Source organism: Narcine bancroftii, chromosome 2 (assembly GCF_036971445.1).
Source record: "Narcine bancroftii isolate sNarBan1 chromosome 2, sNarBan1.hap1, whole genome shotgun sequence".
Lineage (NCBI taxonomy): Eukaryota > Metazoa > Chordata > Chondrichthyes > Torpediniformes > Narcinidae > Narcine > Narcine bancroftii.
The window spans coordinates 186,675,363-186,690,848 of NC_091470.1; the positions used below are offsets into that span (position 1 = coordinate 186,675,363).

Here is a 15,486-nt window from a genome sequence, read left to right on the forward strand (position 1 = left end):
CGATTTACTATGGACTCCCCACAGTTGGGCGCCAGGGCGGAGAGGTGAAGGATGGGTCACTCCTGTCCCAGGTGTGGCAGAACCGAGAAAACCTCGCGCCGTTTGACCAATTTCTTCCCCAAAATCGTGAGGGAGCACCATGTCCACAGTTCCAAATTTTGGTGGACCTTTGCAATTCCCTCTGACCAATTCTTATAACACACCTCAGCCTCTCCATATAAGATCCCCCGTGCCTTCAGGTGGTCAGATCTGACTGTGATGAGGGATGGTGGACCAGTCGGGACAGTTACCAGGTTCACCCTGGTGCCTAATGCCGACGCAAACTGCCCACATCAGTCTCCAGACCGTTTGTGTATCCGAACAGAAGACAGTGACCTCGAGCATGAACAACGAAAGGAGGACGAACGTGCTGGCAAAGGTGATGCGTCCTAATTCGCGAACTAATGTCACAATGTGCAGTCATGGCTGGCTTCACAGCCACCGGTGGCAACTCTAATGAGTGTTACGCATGCGCAGGGAGACCCTTCTCTTTCGGAAGACAGCAACCTCCATTAAACTACAACCCACGTGCCCCTCCCCCCACCCCCCACCCACCCGAATCGATGGCACTCTTCTCTCAGACTAAAGCCCCACTCTTCCTGGCTATAGATGCTCTCTCCTGGACGAGACACCTTCTCCAAGATTACAACCCCCATCCCTGGACTACAGCCCCCAACACAGGCTACATCCCCCCTCTCCGAGATGCCCCATTCCTCAAGATGACACTCCACTCCCCAGATACACCCCCCTCCACCAAACTACATCTCCTCCCCAGACTACACTACCACTTCCCCAGACGACACAGCCATCCAGAGACAACATCCCCCTTCTCCCCAGACTGAACCCCCCTCACCCAGGCCCTTTTACACTGCTCGTCAGATGGTACACATTTTTACCACTTCCCTTACCTGTGTTAACATGACGAATGCGGCATTGGGGTGCGTCATTTTCATCCTAGTCCTTAGTTGCCAAAGTAAGTAGTGTCAGAGGCAACATGTTTGACATCAGTGTAAAAGTTTCCGCGCCTTCCCGGGACGACGACGTTGCATTAATGCTGAACGTCCCGCCTACCATTGCGCCGGGATGTCGGATCTCTGTGAAGAAGGTCGCACTGACCCGGCTTTTCTTGGTTTAGTGTGAACGACAGCTTTAAACACTGGTTGTTCACTCACCAATTAATGGGTTCGATAGCCGCTTACAGCTGGCCACAATATCCAACTGTAAAGCCACCTCTTGTACACCAAAGCTGGTGTCAGGTGGCCACCTGAAAGTGGAGAACCCGGGCAGGAGGAGCACCGACTTAACCTTTCGGTTGAAAAGGGGTTGTCAGACAACAGACCTACCTCTCCCAGACTACAGACCTGCCTCCCTAAATGACAGATTCCCTTCCCCCAGACTACAGACACCGTCTCCAAGACTACAGCCCCACTGTCCAAGAGCCCACCCTCCCCGACAAAAGACCCCGCCCAACTGAGTGGAGCTCCCCACTCGACTACAGACCCCCTCTGCCAGAAAATAACCCCTCTCCCACAGACGTCTCCTTGCCTCCATCCCCTTCACACCTCCTCCCTGCCCCAACCCGCATCCTCCATCCCTCCACTTTCCTCTTGTTATGCTCTCCCTCCCTCCCTCCCTCCATCACACCCGCTCCTCCACCTCCCTCGCCCATTTCTCCCCGTTTCCTCCCAAATCACTTCCTCCCTCCTCTGTCCCTCATCGACCCTACCCCTACACCCCACTCACTCCCATCCCGTCCAACTCACTCACTCCTTTCCCCACCCATCACCCCATTCACACCCTCCCAACAACCCTCCCCTCCACCCCCTGCCTGTCATTCCACCTTCCACTCCTCCACACCGTCCGTCACGCAGCCCTCCAACCCTTCCTCCCTCCCTCACACAGCCCTCCGCCCCCTCCCTCCCTACCTTCATCCACTCACCACCCGTTCACACAGCCCTCCGCCCCCTCACTCCCAGCGAGCCACGTTCAAATCAGGCGCCTCCAGCGTATCTCGGCCAAACGCGCAGCCGAGCCATCGTTAGCGCCCATGACGTCACCCACCGCAAGTGGTAGGTCTTTCACACTCCTCCTTCCTGTCCATCAGCCGACTTCCCAGCACCTCAGCCAATTAGGGGACGGACCCGGGTTCGTGGCTGCGGAGACCGCGCGATTGGCAGGTGGAAATGGGCGGGTCCTCGACGGCGTGTTTCCTCCTCAGCCCCACCTCCCGATGGGTCCCAGTGGCACTCGGGACAGTTGGCAGGTTGGTCAATGGAGTCTGGCTTCTTTGGAAAATCTTGCCCCCTCAACAAGGCCAGAACTCTTCTGCTGCCGGACAACGTCGGGCTCAAAGCAGAGGAGAAGCCCGTCAAACAACGAAGGGAGGACGAACGTGTTGGCAACGGTGATGCGTCCTAACTCGTGAATTAATGTCACAATTTGCAGTCATGGCTGGCTTCACAGCCAGCGGTGGCAACTCTCGTGAGCGTCACGCATGCGCCGGGAACAGTGCGACACTCAGTGGTCAGGGTCCAATGGCAAGCCGCTCCCACTAAGGGATCTTCCTTTTACGGCAGATATGCAAATGAAGGGAAGCAAAGTAGAAGATATAGAAAATATCAACAATAATGAAAGAATCGAAGTCAAATCTGGAATTGGAAACTGATTGTGGGGAGTTGGTGCAATAGAAGGTTGAAAAAGATCCAGCTCGCTATGATCTAAAGGGGGAAGGTTGGAGGTTGGGGGAGTGGGAACGAGCGAGCAAAAGCATACTTACCTGGCAGGGGAGAATCGGTGGTCATGATGGCCGATCTCCCAGGACGAGGCTATCCCATTGCACTTCGGGTGTGCTGACGCCTGCGATGTCCCCAAATGCGGGATACTCGACTGCAAAATTTGTGGTAGTGGGGGACTGCGTTCGCGCTCTCCCCTGATCTTTACTTCCAAAGACAGAATTCATTTCTACTCATTATTAACCCGTTTCATACCGACTCTCTCTTCTTAATGGTCCTTTCATGTGCTGTTATAGTCTTCGTGGGAGACCCTCTCATTGCAAAATCTCCACCCGTCTTCACTCACCCTCTGACGCTCACCAAATCTCCCCACTAAAACAACAAATCCAATTCACTCTCATCACCCAATTTCTACACAACCTATCAAAATCTTCACCATACAGCTTCCCCCTGTAATGGAGGATTTAGAACAGCTTATGCAAGAAGGGATGCAGTTGCATCAGAAGACATAATCTAAATACCACTATGGGGCCCAGGGATGCAGTTGTCTTTTGTTGGTTGCAGACTGTCATGAGACCTTGAAGATTATTAAATCATTAGTTCAAAGAGATAAGATCTGAAGTAAACAACATTTGGGTAATATAAGCCATGGTCCCACTGCTGAAGTTTGAGACTCTCCAAGAGGTAGCAATATCTCTCAGCAAGAAGAAGAACTTCAAGAGTCCAGCTAACGTCCTGGTCGAGGGAGGTAGAGAAGCGGCTACCGGCGCCCCGACAACCTATACAAGTGTGCAGTCCTTGCTAGGCGTTGAAAAGTATAATTGGCAAGGCCTTGCATATTGTAGTTTGAATTCAGCTTTAGATTTTGTAATAAAGCATTGTATAAACTGAACTGCTCTCGGTGTGTGTGTGTGTGTGTGTCTATTTTCTTTCGGTAGCTCAAACACTGTGACCAATCAAAAATGAACAAAATGAGAGGGAAAAGTTGACCCAAGACAACGCCCCCCGTCGCCGCCCCACCACCCCCCCCCCCCCCCACCCCGCCTTATCATATTACACCAAATTTCCTTAACTCTATCAGAAGCCGGACGAAGATTTGCTATCGCCAAAATTCCCCAGGCAGTAAAAGGGAAGCAAAAGACAGGCGTCCCTATCCCCAAAAGTCATTATGTCCAGGAGCCTGCAAACTACGCAGCCTTCAGTTCAAACCATCGCTAATCCCAGCTACACACACGCGCAAACCTCACACATGATTAGGAAGCCCTCGCCACCCTTACAACACCAGCTACCCCTTCAGCCAGTCTAAAGCCAGTCACCAGCAGCCCGCAGCCTGTGTGGCTTCATCAACTCCAGCCCACCGCCTGTGTGGTCTTCAGCCACAAAGCCCCTCACTGCTCCTTTGCTGTCCTACTTCCAAAATTAGCTCAAAACACATTGGAAAAAATAAACCCAGCTTCCAACAACAGGCTGCGGAAACCAATATTGAAATTAGGTAAAACATTATTTTTGAAAGCCAATGACACCGTTCAGTCAAAATGAGAGGCACTTCACTTTTTCACATTTTAATTAGAACTCCGCACAGTTCAAATCAACTACAAGCATACATTTCACAATAAGTTATTAACAAAGAAGAAAACTTTCAGGCTTTTTACACCCATGTTATACATTCTCATCCATGTACACCGTGACCTTTGTTCCCGGTTCCCACCTCTGTGACACCTTGTCATTTCACCCCAAACCCCCACCCCGCTCCCCTTTGAGAGGTGAAGGATGGGTCACTCCTGTGCCACGTATGGCAGTACCGAGAAATCCTCGCGCCATTTTGCCCCTAATCGTGAGGGAGCACCATGTCCACAGTTCCAGACTACAGCTCCTTCCATTAAACTACAACACCCGCGCTCACCCCCACCCGAAACGACGGCACTCTTCTCTCAGACGAAAGCCCCACTCTTCCTGACTATAGTGTCTGATGATGGGAGGACTCAAGAGCAGGGGTGGTCAAACCACGACTCACAAGACAAGTGCAGACTTTTGACATTGACCTGTGGTTCACCGAGGTATTTTGACTGTGTAGTGTTAATGCGTGAAATTCACGGATTGTCAGTAAGATGCAGTCCGCACGTCCGTCCGAGCTCGCGATACCCTAGTCATGGAACATCGCTCTAGCTGCCCTCCCATCCGAACTCCTGACTGTCCGACCAGCCGAACCCTCAACGCCATGATAACCCGCCCACCGAAGGTCTGGTCACCCAACCGCCCTCCCACCGAAGCTCCAAATGTATCAACCCCACACCCACTGAAGCTCCCGATGCCAGCCGAGCTCCTGCTGCACTGACCGCCCCCGGTCACCCACCCACCGAGACTCTGGATACCCCGACCGCCCACCCACCAAAGATGCTGACGCCCTGATTACACACCACCAAAGCTCCCATCACCAGCCCACCAAAGCAGCCCACCAAAGCTACCCACCGAAACTCCTGTCAGCCGACCGCACAGCACAGAAGCTCCCAATGTAACAACCGCTCACCCACCGAAGGGCGTGACACCCCGACCACACGCCCTCCGAACCTCCCGACGCCCTGACCGTGGACTCCGCCTCGGTTGCACCCGCCCCCCTCCACCCATCGATGCTCCTGACGTCTCCATTGGTAACAGCAGTCAAAAGTTGAATACATGTTGTAGAAATTTTCCCCTAAAATTAGTTCCACAAAAATTCACCTATTACACGTTCGTGCAGTATGTGCCCAATTAGCAGTGTTTAAAAATACATTCATGAATAAATATTGTTACCTACATGTATTTTTCAACATTTATATAACATTTTTGTAACCATATGTGGCTCTTATGTTAAGCAAAGGTCTCCACCACTTCTCTACACGGTGGCCCTTCCCCACAGTTTCCTCGCGTTGGCTGCACCAGGCCTCAGTGCCAGATGTTCCGGAGGGTCAGCTCAGGGTACCATCCCACCAGATCCATCGAGTCCTCTTCTCCCAGTTTCTGCAGGACATTCCGTGCTGGTCACTGCCTGATCGCCTTCTGGTTAGAAATGTTCTCCTGGAAACACCTTTCCACAAAGTATAGGTGGTGTGGCAAAGTCCAGCTGACCGGGACATAGCGTGGCTTTGGGGCCAGGCTTATCTTTCGCAACTCCTGATTCAGCTAGAACCTCAGCACGTAGTGGCACTTGGTGACCTCCTCCTTTGCTTCCACGCACAACCTGATGCAGCCACACACGAGGGTGGTCATCAGAATGAGAGCCAAGTTTAATAACACCTTGTTCTCATGTTTTAGTGACGGCGCTCTTTCGGACACGATTTACTATGGACTCCCCACAGTTGGGCGCCAGGGCGGAGAGGTGAAGGATGGGTCACTCCTGTCCCAGGTGTGGCAGAACCGAGAAAACCTCGCGCCGTTTGACCAATTTCTTCCCCAAAATCGTGAGGGAGCACCATGTCCACAGTTCCAAATTTTGGTGGACCTTTGCAATTCCCTCTGACCAATTCTTATAACACACCTCAGCCTCTCCATATAAGATCCCCCGTGCCTTCAGGTGGTCAGATCTGACTGTGATGAGGGATGGTGGACCAGTCGGGACAGTTACCAGGTTCACCCTGGTGCCTAATGCCGACGCAAACTGCCCACATCAGTCTCCAGACCGTTTGTGTATCCGAACAGAAGACAGTGACCTCGAGCATGAACAACGAAAGGAGGACGAACGTGCTGGCAAAGGTGATGCGTCCTAATTCGCGAACTAATGTCACAATGTGCAGTCATGGCTGGCTTCACAGCCACCGGTGGCAACTCTAATGAGTGTTACGCATGCGCAGGGAGACCCTTCTCTTTCGGAAGACAGCAACCTCCATTAAACTACAACCCACGTGCCCCTCCCCCCACCCCCCACCCACCCGAATCGATGGCACTCTTCTCTCAGACTAAAGCCCCACTCTTCCTGGCTATAGATGCTCTCTCCTGGACGAGACACCTTCTCCAAGATTACAACCCCCATCCCTGGACTACAGCCCCCAACACAGGCTACATCCCCCCTCTCCGAGATGCCCCATTCCTCAAGATGACACTCCACTCCCCAGATACACCCCCCTCCACCAAACTACATCTCCTCCCCAGACTACACTACCACTTCCCCAGACGACACAGCCATCCAGAGACAACATCCCCCTTCTCCCCAGACTGAACCCCCCTCACCCAGGCCCTTTTACACTGCTCGTCAGATGGTACACATTTTTACCACTTCCCTTACCTGTGTTAACATGACGAATGCGGCATTGGGGTGCGTCATTTTCATCCTAGTCCTTAGTTGCCAAAGTAAGTAGTGTCAGAGGCAACATGTTTGACATCAGTGTAAAAGTTTCCGCGCCTTCCCGGGACGACGACGTTGCATTAATGCTGAACGTCCCGCCTACCATTGCGCCGGGATGTCGGATCTCTGTGAAGAAGGTCGCACTGACCCGGCTTTTCTTGGTTTAGTGTGAACGACAGCTTTAAACACTGGTTGTTCACTCACCAATTAATGGGTTCGATAGCCGCTTACAGCTGGCCACAATATCCAACTGTAAAGCCACCTCTTGTACACCAAAGCTGGTGTCAGGTGGCCACCTGAAAGTGGAGAACCCGGGCAGGAGGAGCACCGACTTAACCTTTCGGTTGAAAAGGGGTTGTCAGACAACAGACCTACCTCTCCAAGACTACAGACCTGCCTCCCTAAATGACAGATTCCCTTCCCCCAGACTACAGACACCGTCTCCAAGACTACAGCCCCACTGTCCAAGAGCCCACCCTCCCCGACAAAAGACCCCGCCCAACTGAGTGGAGCTCCCCACTCGACTACAGACCCCCTCTGCCAGAAAATAACCCCTCTCCCACAGACGTCTCCTTGCCTCCATCCCCTTCACACCTCCTCCCTGCCCCAACCCGCATCCTCCATCCCTCCACTTTCCTCTTGTTATGCTCTCCCTCCCTCCCTCCCTCCATCACACCCGCTCCTCCACCTCCCTCGCCCATTTCTCCCCGTTTCCTCCCAAATCACTTCCTCCCTCCTCTGTCCCTCATCGACCCTACCCCTACACCCCACTCACTCCCATCCCGTCCAACTCACTCACTCCTTTCCCCACCCATCACCCCATTCACACCCTCCCAACAACCCTCCCCTCCACCCCCTGCCTGTCATTCCACCTTCCACTCCTCCACACCGTCCGTCACGCAGCCCTCCAACCCTTCCTCCCTCCCTCACACAGCCCTCCGCCCCCTCCCTCCCTACCTTCATCCACTCACCACCCGTTCACACAGCCCTCCGCCCCCTCACTCCCAGCGAGCCACGTTCAAATCAGGCGCCTCCAGCGTATCTCGGCCAAACGCGCAGCCGAGCCATCGTTAGCGCCCATGACGTCACCCACCGCAAGTGGTAGGTCTTTCACACTCCTCCTTCCTGTCCATCAGCCGACTTCCCAGCACCTCAGCCAATTAGGGGACGGACCCGGGTTCGTGGCTGCGGAGACCGCGCGATTGGCAGGTGGAAATGGGCGGGTCCTCGACGGCGTGTTTCCTCCTCAGCCCCACCTCCCGATGGGTCCCAGTGGCACACGGGACAGTTGGCAGGTTGGTCAATGGAGTCTGGCTTCTTTGGAAAATCTTGCCCCCTCAACAAGGCCAGAACTCTTCTGCTGCCGGACAACGTCGGGCTCAAAGCAGAGGAGAAGCCCGTCAAACAACGAAGGGAGGACGAACGTGTTGGCAACGGTGATGCGTCCTAACTCGTGAATTAATGTCACAATTTGCAGTCATGGCTGGCTTCACAGCCAGCGGTGGCAACTCTCGTGAGCGTCACGCATGCGCCGGGAACAGTGCGACACTCAGTGGTCAGGGTCCAATGGCAAGCCGCTCCCACTAAGGGATCTTCCTTTTACGGCAGATATGCAAATGAAGGGAAGCAAAGTAGAAGATATAGAAAATATCAACAATAATGAAAGAATCGAAGTCAAATCTGGAATTGGAAACTGATTGTGGGGAGTTGGTGCAATAGAAGGTTGAAAAAGATCCAGCTCGCTATGATCTAAAGGGGGAAGGTTGGAGGTTGGGGGAGTGGGAACGAGCGAGCAAAAGCATACTTACCTGGCAGGGGAGAATCGGTGGTCATGATGGCCGATCTCCCAGGACGAGGCTATCCCATTGCACTTCGGGTGTGCTGACGCCTGCGATGTCCCCAAATGCGGGATACTCGACTGCAAAATTTGTGGTAGTGGGGGACTGCGTTCGCGCTCTCCCCTGATCTTTACTTCCAAAGACAGAATTCATTTCTACTCATTATTAACCCGTTTCATACCGACTCTCTCTTCTTAATGGTCCTTTCATGTGCTGTTATAGTCTTCGTGGGAGACCCTCTCATTGCAAAATCTCCACCCGTCTTCACTCACCCTCTGACGCTCACCAAATCTCCCCACTAAAACAACAAATCCAATTCACTCTCATCACCCAATTTCTACACAACCTATCAAAATCTTCACCATACAGCTTCCCCCTGTAATGGAGGATTTAGAACAGCTTATGCAAGAAGGGATGCAGTTGCATCAGAAGACATAATCTAAATACCACTATGGGGCCCAGGGATGCAGTTGTCTTTTGTTGGTTGCAGACTGTCATTAGACCTTGAAGATTATTAAATCATTAGTTCAAAGAGATAAGATCTGAAGTAAACAACATTTGGGTAATATAAGCCATGGTCCCACTGCTGAAGTTTGAGACTCTCCAAGAGGTAGCAATATCTCTCAGCAAGAAGAAGAACTTCAAGAGTCCAGCTAACGTCCTGGTCGAGGGAGGTAGAGAAGCGGCTACCGGCGCCCCGACAACCTATACAAGTGTGCAGTCCTTGCTAGGCGTTGAAAAGTATAATTGGCAAGGCCTTGCATATTGTAGTGTGAATTCAGCTTTAGATTTTGTAATAAAGCATTGTATAAACTGAACTGCTCTCGGTGTGTGTGTGTGTGTGTGTCTATTTTCTTTCGGTAGCTCAAACACTGTGACCAATCAAAAATGAACAAAATGAGAGGGAAAAGTTGACCCAAGACAACGCCCCCCGTCGCCGCCCCACCACCCCCCCCCCCCCCCCACCCCCCGCCTTATCATATTACACCAAATTTCCTTAACTCTATCAGAAGCCGGACGAAGATTTGCTATCGCCAAAATTCCCCAGGCAGTAAAAGGGAAGCAAAAGACAGGCGTCCCTATCCCCAAAAGTCATTATGTCCAGGAGCCTGCAAACTACGCAGCCTTCAGTTCAAACCATCGCTAATCCCAGCTACACACACGCGCAAACCTCACACATGATTAGGAAGCCCTCGCCACCCTTACAACACCAGCTACCCCTTCAGCCAGTCTAAAGCCAGTCACCAGCAGCCCGCAGCCTGTGTGGCTTCATCAACTCCAGCCCACCGCCTGTGTGGTCTTCAGCCACAAAGCCCCTCACTGCTCCTTTGCTGTCCTACTTCCAAAATTAGCTCAAAACACATTGGAAAAAATAAACCCAGCTTCCAACAACAGGCTGCGGAAACCAATATTGAAATTAGGTAAAACATTATTTTTGAAAGCCAATGACACCGTTCAGTCAAAATGAGAGGCACTTCACTTTTTCACATTTTAATTAGAACTCCGCACAGTTCAAATCAACTACAAGCATACATTTCACAATAAGTTATTAACAAAGAAGAAAACTTTCAGGCTTTTTACACCCATTTTATACATTCTCATCCATGTACACCGTGACCTTTGTTCCCGGTTCCCACCTCTGTGACACCTTGTCATTTCACCCCAAACCCCCACCCCGCTCCCCTTTGAGAGGTGAAGGATGGGTCACTCCTGTGCCACGTATGGCAGTACCGAGAAATCCTCGCGCCATTTTGCCCCTAATCGTGAGGGAGCACCATGTCCACAGTTCCAGACTACAGCTCCTTCCATTAAACTACAACACCCGCGCTCACCCCCACCCGAAACGACGGCACTCTTCTCTCAGACGAAAGCCCCACTCTTCCTGACTATAGTGTCTGATGATGGGAGGACTCAAGAGCAGGGGTGGTCAAACCACGACTCACAAGACAAGTGCAGACTTTTGACATTGACCTGTGGTTCACCGAGGTATTTTGACTGTGTAGTGTTAATGCGTGAAATTCACGGATTGTCAGTAAGATGCAGTCCGCACGTCCGTCCGAGCTCGCGATACCCTAGTCATGGAACATCGCTCTAGCTGCCCTCCCATCCGAACTCCTGACTGTCCGACCAGCCGAACCCTCAACGCCATGATAACCCGCCCACCGAAGGTCTGGTCACCCAACCGCCCTCCCACCGAAGCTCCAAATGTATCAACCCCACACCCACTGAAGCTCCCGATGCCAGCCGAGCTCCTGCTGCACTGACCGCCCCCGGTCACCCACCCACCGAGACTCTGGATACCCCGACCGCCCACCCACCAAAGATGCTGACGCCCTGATTACACACCACCTAAGCTCCCATCACCAGCCCACCAAAGCAGCCCACCAAAGCTACCCACCGAAACTCCTGTCAGCCGACCGCACAGCACAGAAGCTCCCAATGTAACAACCGCTCACCCACCGAAGGGCGTGACACCCCGACCACACGCCCTCCGAACCTCCCGACGCCCTGACCGTGGACTCCGCCTCGGTTGCACCCGCCCCCCTCCACCCATCGATGCTCCTGACGTCTCCATTGGTAACAGCAGTCAAAAGTTGAATACATGTTGTAGAAATTTTCCCCTAAAATTAGTTCCACAAAAATTCACCTATTACACGTTCGTGCAGTATGTGCCCAATTAGCAGTGTTTAAAAATACATTCATGAATAAATATTGTTACCTACATGTATTTTTCAACATTTATATAACATTTTTGTAACCATATGTGGCTCTTATGTTAAGCAAAGGTGTCCACCACTTCTCTACACGGTGGCCCTTCCCCACAGTTTCCTCGCGTTGGCTGCACCAGGCCTCAGTGCCAGATGTTCCGGAGGGTCAGCTCAGGGTACCATCCCACCAGATCCATCGAGTCCTCTTCTCCCAGTTTCTGCAGGACATTCCGTGCTGGTCACTGCCTGATCGCCTTCTGGTTAGAAATGTTCTCCTGGAAACACCTTTCCACAAAGTATAGGTGGTGTGGCAAAGTCCAGCTGACCGGGACATAGCGTGGCTTTGGGGCCAGGCTTATCTTTCGCAACTCCTGATTCAGCTAGAACCTCAGCACGTAGTGGCACTTGGTGACCTCCTCCTTTGCTTCCACGCACAACCTGATGCAGCCACACACGAGGGTGGTCATCAGAATGAGAGCCAAGTTTAATAACACCTTGTTCTCATGTTTTAGTGACGGCGCTCTTTCGGACACGATTTACTATGGACTCCCCACAGTTGGGCGCCAGGGCGGAGAGGTGAAGGATGGGTCACTCCTGTCCCAGGTGTGGCAGAACCGAGAAAACCTCGCGCCGTTTGACCAATTTCTTCCCCAAAATCGTGAGGGAGCACCATGTCCACAGTTCCAAATTTTGGTGGACCTTTGCAATTCCCTCTGACCAATTCTTATAACACACCTCAGCCTCTCCATATAAGATCCCCCGTGCCTTCAGGTGGTCAGATCTGACTGTGATGAGGGATGGTGGACCAGTCGGGACAGTTACCAGGTTCACCCTGGTGCCTAATGCCGACGCAAACTGCCCACATCAGTCTCCAGACCGTTTGTGTATCCGAACAGAAGACAGTGACCTCGAGCATGAACAACGAAAGGAGGACGAACGTGCTGGCAAAGGTGATGCGTCCTAATTCGCGAACTAATGTCACAATGTGCAGTCATGGCTGGCTTCACAGCCACCGGTGGCAACTCTAATGAGTGTTACGCATGCGCAGGGAGACCCTTCTCTTTCGGAAGACAGCAACCTCCATTAAACTACAACCCACGTGCCCCTCCCCCCACCCCCCACCCACCCGAATCGATGGCACTCTTCTCTCAGACTAAAGCCCCACTCTTCCTGGCTATAGATGCTCTCTCCTGGACGAGACACCTTCTCCAAGATTACAACCCCCATCCCTGGACTACAGCCCCCAACACAGGCTACATCCCCCCTCTCCGAGATGCCCCATTCCTCAAGATGACACTCCACTCCCCAGATACACCCCCCTCCACCAAACTACATCTCCTCCCCAGACTACACTACCACTTCCCCAGACGACACAGCCATCCAGAGACAACATCCCCCTTCTCCCCAGACTGAACCCCCCTCACCCAGGCCCTTTTACACTGCTCGTCAGATGGTACACATTTTTACCACTTCCCTTACCTGTGTTAACATGACGAATGCGGCATTGGGGTGCGTCATTTTCATCCTAGTCCTTAGTTGCCAAAGTAAGTAGTGTCAGAGGCAACATGTTTGACATCAGTGTAAAAGTTTCCGCGCCTTCCCGGGACGACGACGTTGCATTAATGCTGAACGTCCCGCCTACCATTGCGCCGGGATGTCGGATCTCTGTGAAGAAGGTCGCACTGACCCGGCTTTTCTTGGTTTAGTGTGAACGACAGCTTTAAACACTGGTTGTTCACTCACCAATTAATGGGTTCGATAGCCGCTTACAGCTGGCCACAATATCCAACTGTAAAGCCACCTCTTGTACACCAAAGCTGGTGTCAGGTGGCCACCTGAAAGTGGAGAACCCGGGCAGGAGGAGCACCGACTTAACCTTTCGGTTGAAAAGGGGTTGTCAGACAACAGACCTACCTCTCCCAGACTACAGACCTGCCTCCCTAAATGACAGATTCCCTTCCCCCAGACTACAGACACCGTCTCCAAGACTACAGCCCCACTGTCCAAGAGCCCACCCTCCCCGACAAAAGACCCCGCCCAACTGAGTGGAGCTCCCCACTCGACTACAGACCCCCTCTGCCAGAAAATAACCCCTCTCCCACAGACGTCTCCTTGCCTCCATCCCCTTCACACCTCCTCCCTGCCCCAACCCGCATCCTCCATCCCTCCACTTTCCTCTTGTTATGCTCTCCCTCCCTCCCTCCCTCCATCACACCCGCTCCTCCACCTCCCTCGCCCATTTCTCCCCGTTTCCTCCCAAATCACTTCCTCCCTCCTCTGTCCCTCATCGACCCTACCCCTACACCCCACTCACTCCCATCCCGTCCAACTCACTCACTCCTTTCCCCACCCATCACCCCATTCACACCCTCCCAACAACCCTCCCCTCCACCCCCTGCCTGTCATTCCACCTTCCACTCCTCCACACCGTCCGTCACGCAGCCCTCCAACCCTTCCTCCCTCCCTCACACAGCCCTCCGCCCCCTCCCTCCCTACCTTCATCCACTCACCACCCGTTCACACAGCCCTCCGCCCCCTCACTCCCAGCGAGCCACGTTCAAATCAGGCGCCTCCAGCGTATCTCGGCCAAACGCGCAGCCGAGCCATCGTTAGCGCCCATGACGTCACCCACCGCAAGTGGTAGGTCTTTCACACTCCTCCTTCCTGTCCATCAGCCGACTTCCCAGCACCTCAGCCAATTAGGGGACGGACCCGGGTTCGTGGCTGCGGAGACCGCGCGATTGGCAGGTGGAAATGGGCGGGTCCTCGACGGCGTGTTTCCTCCTCAGCCCCACCTCCCGATGGGTCCCAGTGGCACTCGGGACAGTTGGCAGGTTGGTCAATGGAGTCTGGCTTCTTTGGAAAATCTTGCCCCCTCAACAAGGCCAGAACTCTTCTGCTGCCGGACAACGTCGGGCTCAAAGCAGAGGAGAAGCCCGTCAAACAACGAAGGGAGGACGAACGTGTTGGCAACGGTGATGCGTCCTAACTCGTGAATTAATGTCACAATTTGCAGTCATGGCTGGCTTCACAGCCAGCGGTGGCAACTCTCGTGAGCGTCACGCATGCGCCGGGAACAGTGCGACACTCAGTGGTCAGGGTCCAATGGCAAGCCGCTCCCACTAAGGGATCTTCCTTTTACGGCAGATATGCAAATGAAGGGAAGCAAAGTAGAAGATATAGAAAATATCAACAATAATGAAAGAATCGAAGTCAAATCTGGAATTGGAAACTGATTGTGGGGAGTTGGTGCAATAGAAGGTTGAAAAAGATCCAGCTCGCTATGATCTAAAGGGGGAAGGTTGGAGGTTGGGGGAGTGGGAACGAGCGAGCAAAAGCATACTTACCTGGCAGGGGAGAATCGGTGGTCATGATGGCCGATCTCCCAGGACGAGGCTATCCCATTGCACTTCGGGTGTGCTGACGCCTGCGATGTCCCCAAATGCGGGATACTCGACTGCAAAATTTGTGGTAGTGGGGGACTGCGTTCGCGCTCTCCCCTGATCTTTACTTCCAAAGACAGAATTCATTTCTACTCATTATTAACCCGTTTCATACCGACTCTCTCTTCTTAATGGTCCTTTCATGTGCTGTTATAGTCTTCGTGGGAGACCCTCTCATTGCAAAATCTCCACCCGTCTTCACTCACCCTCTGACGCTCACCAAATCTCCCCACTAAAACAACAAATCCAATTCACTCTCATCACCCAATTTCTACACAACCTATCAAAATCTTCACCATACAGCTTCCCCCTGTAATGGAGGATTTAGAACAGCTTATGCAAGAAGGGATGCAGTTGCATCAGAAGACATAATCTAAATACCACTATGGGGCCCAGGGATGCAGTTGT

At 52.8% G+C, this 15,486-nt stretch overlaps 3 non-coding genes across 3 annotated transcripts; all 3 read left to right on the plus strand.

Moving 5' to 3' along the window:
* The first annotated feature begins 2,807 nt into the window (after positions 1–2,807).
* Positions 2,808–2,971, plus strand: LOC138755906 (U1 spliceosomal RNA). Its single transcript, XR_011352618.1, has one exon. It is a non-coding gene; the product is annotated as a U1 spliceosomal RNA (small nuclear RNA).
* A 5,918-nt stretch (positions 2,972–8,889) lies between these two features.
* Positions 8,890–9,053, plus strand: LOC138755907 (U1 spliceosomal RNA). The gene has a single exon (XR_011352619.1). It is a non-coding gene; the product is annotated as a U1 spliceosomal RNA (small nuclear RNA).
* Positions 9,054–14,974: 5,921 nt separating this feature from the next.
* On the plus strand, positions 14,975–15,138 carry LOC138755908 (U1 spliceosomal RNA). The gene has a single exon (XR_011352620.1). It is a non-coding gene; the product is annotated as a U1 spliceosomal RNA (small nuclear RNA).
* Positions 15,139–15,486: the final 348 nt, after the last annotated feature.